Consider the following 6,715-nt stretch of genomic DNA (forward strand, 5'->3'; position numbering starts at 1 on the left):
GAGCCAGAAGGAAGGCTGATGCCCACAGCAGCCGCGGGGGCGGGGAGGGGGGGGGTGCTGGCAATGGGCCGGGAGAATCCCATTTTCAGTTGGAAAACTGAGACTCAGCCTCCCGTTACCACCAAGGGTTCCTGTTACCACAGGGCTCTCACACCTCCCTCAGGCGGTCCCTCTTGCCCAGCAGGCGTGATCAGTAAACAGCAGGCAATGAGAGCTGTCATTTATGGAGCACACACTTCGCACAGGACGTGTGCCAGGAGCTTTAGACGGATTATGAGCCCATTTTGCAGGTGGAAAAGTTGAGGCATAAAGAAGTTAGAAACATGCCCGAAGTTTCACAGTTGGGCAGGGAAGAGCTGGAAGGTGAACCCAGGCACATCCCATCCCAAGGCCCAACTCTTTCGCACCAGAGTGTGTTTCTTCATAGCCCACAGCCATTGCTGGGCCAGGCCCCGAGCGCGGCGGTTCACAGTATTAGGTCACGTGTCTCCTGTAGCAGGTGTGTTGGGTGAGCAGTGCTTTTGTTCCTGTCTACAGATGAAGAGGCTCAGTGTCTTACCCCCGGCCACTCAGCTAGTGGGTGTGGAGGCAGGATTTGAAATTGGCCCTCTGACTCAAAGCCCACACTTTTAATGTCTACAGCGTCCGCTTCCCTGGCTTACATAACAGAAGCGAACTTTGGGGACGGGATGGTGAAACAGTGGAAAGCACACAGTGCTTCATTTCACATGCGGCGCCCACCGGGTTCCAGCAATGCCATGCGTGTAAAAAGACGTAAAGCGGTGAGGGAGATGTGCCTGTCTCCATGTCATCGCCCTACCATAGCTGAGCCTAACCCTAACGCTAAGCGGGAGGGATCCTCTCTGCAGGCACCTCTGTAAGACTGGTTTGGAGGGACCTGTGTTCATCTCCAGCCCTTGTCCAGGGAGGGGTTCCCTGGCCCTCAGTGTGGCAGTGCGACCCTAGGGCATCTTGCCAACACCCCATGTTCTGACTCCATACTCACCGGTGGCGCCAATCTGAGATATTTAGTCCCCTTTGTGGGGTCTCATGGTTTTTCACCAACTTAGCTCTAAGATCCTAGCCTCTGATGGGGAGGGGAGATATGACCCATTATAAGATCCAGAGTACTTTCAAGTTGCTAAGGAAAAGCAACTATTCCACAGAATGAGACCAAAGAGCATGTTCACTTCTTTGAGTGGTCCTTAGAGGGACCCCTGTGTACATAAGAAGTGACAACCTCAATGTCTCTACACAGATAGGGGATCAATATCACAGACCAAATTGTGTATAATGTCCCTCAGTGTAGGTTGAGGGCCACCAACCAAGGCACAAAGCACTGACAGTCATTCTTCGAGAAGCCATGGGAGGCAGTAGGCACGCAACCCCACCGCTCTGTCTGAAGCAGCACATTAAACATTCTCTCTAGAGGTGAGTCCAGGGTGCACTTCCCAGGCACTCGTCCTCAGCAGCCCTTTTCTTAGCCACGTGTTAGGAAGCACCTGGGGCTGTGAGGCTGGGATTTCACTGGGAGTGTCGGTACCTTCCATTGCCAATTCAGAAATGGGCCACCTGCCTCCATAATAAACTGAGCCGGGACTGCAGTTAGATCCTCTTATGCATCAGCACTTCTTAAAAATATATCTTTCTACTGATCTCAGAGAGGAAGGGAGAGGGGAAGAGAGATAGAAACATCAATGATGAGAGTCATTGATCAGCTGCCCCCTGCATGCCCCCTACTGGGGATCGAGCCCAGAGCCCGGACTTATGCCCTGACTGGGAATCAAATCGTGACTCCCTGGTTCATAGGTTGATGCCTAACCACTGAGCCACACTGGCTGGGTTGAGCCACACCAGCTGGGCTAGATAAACTAAGATGCTATCTTATATGGTAGATGCATACATTTAATTTCACACTCGGGAATGCTTCTATTTCTGGTATTCCTGCAGTTTGTGCCTTATTACACAAGATTTCTAGTAAAATATGTTTCCTGAATTGTTCAAAAAAGATGTCTGTATATAGGTGCGTATGTTTTAATTGCAGATGCTGCTTTATCAAATATATTCGCTAGGAGAGAACTTCTGTTTCAAATAGGCATGGATGAGAATAGACTTCATGCTTAAAACTTTATACATACGATGACTGGAAGAATTTCCCATAGGCTGGCTTCTGGCCCCACGTCAAATCTTGTTTCTCCTCTGCTGTCTATAGATTTCCTAAAACAGGTGCTGTGGGGCCTGTTTATCACTGAGCTGGCTGAATCAGAATGGTGACCCTAGAAGCCATACCCACACTGGGAAGACGGGCAGCAACATAACTACACCTGGAAGTGACACAAATAACATGCACGTATCTGACAAACCCAAACTAAATGTATCTCCAGCTCGCCTTTCCCTAGCGAGATCCCAAAGATGCCGAGGGCCACGCCAACATGAGGGGCTTGAGGAAAAGTCAGAGTAGAAAGAGCCATCCATCGTCACTGTTTGCACTTAAAATAGTTTCCTTTTGCAAATTCTACAGAAACACACGGCCACGTAAAGCATTTCCGAGCCTCTCCCATGAGAACCCCTTGCAAGCCAGGGGCTCTGCAGCTTCGTGGCGAATCCTTCTCAATCTGTAGGACTTGAAAAGTCAGAAACGACGAAGTAGCCATCAGATCCCCAGCCCCGATGCCTTGGCAGAAAGTGGTATCCCACATGGGATACAGACCTGGGAGAAAAGGCAGGTTTAAGGGGAAGAGATGCTAGGTTCATTTTCCTGACATGATAAATTTGAGTTTTTTGAGGAATATTCTGGTAAAGGTATTTATTGATACGCTTGTATTTCTAGTGCCATCTCCCCAAGCCCCCATCCCTGTTTAAACAAAGAAACTTCAAACAACCCAAAGGAAGATAGAAAAGTGAAAAAAAGAAACAGAGAGAAAGTTATTTCACATAATATTCAAAATACTTCAGAAAAAAAGAAAACAGCCCTGCTGGTGTGGCTCAATGGCTGAGGGTCAACCTATGAACCAGGAGGTCACGGTTCAATTCCCAGTCAGGGCACATGCCCAGGTTGTGGGCTTGATGCCCAGTGGAGGGCATGCAGGAGGCAGCCCATCAATGGTTCTCATCATTGGTGTTTCTCCCTCTCTCTCTCCCTCTCCCTCTCCCTCTCTCTCTCAAATCAATAAAAATATATTTTTTAAAAAGAAATTCTTCCATCCTGATGGCTATTTTGAGACCTCACAGTGCCCCACCCTGGTGTAGCAACAAAAGAGGCCGTGTTTGTCCCAGGGAGCACTTGGGACCTTTTCCAAGTCTCTAATTGGTCAGCAAATAGGCCAGACAAGTGGATTAATATTTCGTTAAAATATATATATATATATATATATATATATATATATATATATATTCATTGATTTCAGAGAAGAAGGGAAAGAGAAGATACAGAAACATCAATGATGAGAGAGAATCATGGATCAGCAGATGAGTTTGGTGAGATGCAGCTGGTGAGGGTGAGCATTTGTCCCAGAGGAGGAGGCCAGGCCAAACCCAGCAGCCCGCAGGACACGCCCAGACTCTGGGTACCCACGTCAGGGAGAAGTTCCTGGGTGCCAGGCTCTTTCCTGCCCTCCGCCCCCCACGACTTGCCTGGGTTGGGGAAAGGCAGGCTGTTGGAGCTGGGTGTGTCCTCTAAGTCCTTGGAGTCTAAGAAATGGTAGCGTCCGTGGGAAGGCAGGGAGCAGGCCCAGCTACTGCCGGGAGCAGTTGCTGCAGGCCGCCTGCCCGGGTCACTCTGGTAAGGAAAGTGGCCCATGAGAGGAAATCCTAGGAAGACCTCTAAAGTCGTGTCCCACCCCCCCCCCCCCCCCCGCCGCCCCGAAGTACCTTTTCTTCCTGGTGGTAGAGAATCTCAGCAGCTCCCCTGGAACCAGTCACATTCACACCCCTGCCCCCCATCTCTGTGTCCCCCTGCTTGGGAGGGGCAAGAAGTATTGCTTGGTCCCTTTGGGAACCGAACAGTCCAAACACAGTGTGGTAGGCAGACGTCTGTGGCCAGGAGGAAGAGGGGTCCCTGCTGGTGGTGGGAGAAGATAAGGAACTAAAAGGAGGCGCAGGCCCAAATGTCCAACCTCGGACACACACAGTCCAGGGTCATCACATCCGTGGGAGCGTCATGGAGAATGCAACAGTGGCCATAGCAACAGAGCCACCCAGGTTCTCCCAGCCCTTGACCCTGAGCCAGGGAGAAGTCCTGCCCCGAGGACCCACACCCTCCAGTGACCAGGAACCACTTGGACATCCCCCAGCACTGGAAAGGCAGTAGCAGCCGCCTGGAGCAAAGGGCTGTCCTCGGTGCCCCGAGATTCAGAGACAACCATGCGACCTTTGCAACGAGCGGCCATGCAGTCCCTGGCTGGCAAGTTCCAGAGTCTTTGATGTTGAGCCCAGCATCTTCCTACGAGAGGAGCAGCTGGTACCCTGGGAGCCTGGGAGCTGCAGCAAGCTAGTTCCTCCCGCTCCACCTCAGCCAAGGCTTCCTCTCCCCCTTCTATTGTCTCCTCCCCACCCCACTTCCCAGCAGTTTCAAATGGAAGTCCCTCTCAAATTCTGCGGTCTCACCCTGGCTGGTGTGGCCACCCTGGCCAATGATGGGCGAACAGGAGGCAGTGGATCGATGTTTCTCCCACATCATTTTCTCTATCTTCCTCTCCTTTTCTCTTACTTTCTAAAATTAAAAAAAAAAAAAAATTTAAAAAGAATAATTAGCCTGGCTGGCGTGGTTCAGTGGTTGAACATTGACCCATGAACCAGGAGGTCACAGTTTGATTCCCAGTCAGGGCACATGCCCAGGATGCCTGCTCGATCCCCAGTGAGGGGCGTGCAGGAAGCAGCTGATGGATGGCTTTACTCTTATTATTGATGTTTCTATCTCTCTCTCCCTCTCCCTTCCTCTCTGAAATCAATAAAAATATATCTTTTTAAAAGAATAACTATTTGGGAATCATTAATTCAGGCAGAAGCCCAAATAACATTCTGATTAGGGGACAAAGGCAATGGGTATTGGTGAAAGGGGGAGGGGAACAATTACATCAATAGAAAGGCATTTTTGTAGTAGGTAGCTAGGTAGGTATGCCCAGAGCAGAGTAGAAACAATAGGCCAGGTGCAGAGGGTTACCAGGGCGGGAGCTCTGGGTGCCTAGCAACGGCAAAACCACAAGCCCTTGCATGACCACTCCCTTAAGCATTTACCCCTGGAGATGACTTCTAGGCCTCAGTTTTGTTTCTGCTCCAGGCCCAGAGAAGCAGCAAAATCAGATGGCTGACTTGGGGACCAGCTGCACTGATTAATGACCCCCTGCCCCTGGTGCCCGCCAGTCTGTTAGACCACGCCCTGACCCTGAGGGGGCACACGGGAAAGCTGGTGAATATTCTCCTGAGTTCCTCTGCTACTCCTGATAGAAGCCCGTAAGAGTCCTCTCTCTCTCTCTCTCTCTCTCTCTCTCTCTCTCTCTCTCTCTCTCTCTCTCTTCCTCTCTTTCATCTTTCAAGGCGAGTATCTCTCTCTCTCTAACTCATTTCCTGAGTCCATTTCTTCTGTGTTTACTTCTGCCTCTGGGACTTTCTCAATAAACTTTATCTTATAGTTTGGGGAAAAGAAATCAATGAATTGAAAATCTAAAAAAAAACAATAACTGGGAAAACAATTTAAATATCCAGATTAGCAAACTGGGTAAAGAGCTGTAGAGAGAGAGAAACATGTGCATATAAAGCGTGAATATACATTCACAAAAACTGTGACATTAAAAAAAAGTTCTGTATATAGGCCACAAAAACATCTCAATAAATTCTAAAATACCACGTTTTCTCAATTTCAAGCATTAATGTTAGAAATCTATGACAAAACATGTTAAAGCCATAACTTTTAAAACAAAGAAAAAAACACATTTCTAAATAATTCATGAATTAAGGATGAAATCTTAACAGAAAAAAATCCCCAAAATATTTATGAATGAGAGATAACAAAAGCGTGGCATATTAAAATTTGTGATGTGTAGCTAACGCAGGATTTATAAGGACAGTTATAGTCTTATATACATCTACTAGAAAACAGCAACAAATGAATTTGAAAATCAATGCCCTAATGTTCAGCTCTATAAACTTGAAAAAGAACACCAGGACAAACCCAAAGAAAGTAGAAGGAACAGAACTCAAAGACAAAAGCAGAAATTAAAGCAATAAATAGTTTTGTTTAAAAAAAAAGATTTAACATAATTTTAAATATTAAAAGTCAGTTCTTTGCAAAGTCTGGCAAACCTTTCTGAATCGGATCCTCTCACCGGCCCCTCACTGACACCAGGGACCCTTTGCAACCTCTGCTAGGTGGGGCATTTACGATTTGTTCTTCCATTAGACCAAGACCTTTATTTAGAGCAATAGAGGGTTCTTCTGTGCCTCTGTCAGGGGCACCAGGCACAGGGCCAGTCTCATTGGCTGTGCTCAACCATTGTCTGCTGAAGGAGCCAACGTAAGAAAGATGATAGCACTGTGTCACTAGTCAGAGCGCTGCAGCACGTGCCCTTTGCATAAGGCACCTACCGTCCCTTACCTCATTTCACGTGTCGGGGCCCAGGGCACGCTGCCCCCACATGTTCCACAATGGCATGTTACTTCGAATTAAAATCACCTAAGAAGCACCAATGCAGAAAGAGTTCTCTGGCTTTCCTCTGTC

The sequence above is a fragment of the Myotis myotis genome, unplaced genomic scaffold (genome assembly GCF_014108235.1).
Source record: "Myotis myotis isolate mMyoMyo1 unplaced genomic scaffold, mMyoMyo1.p scaffold_m19_p_15, whole genome shotgun sequence".
Classification (NCBI taxonomy): Eukaryota; Metazoa; Chordata; class Mammalia; order Chiroptera; family Vespertilionidae; genus Myotis; species Myotis myotis.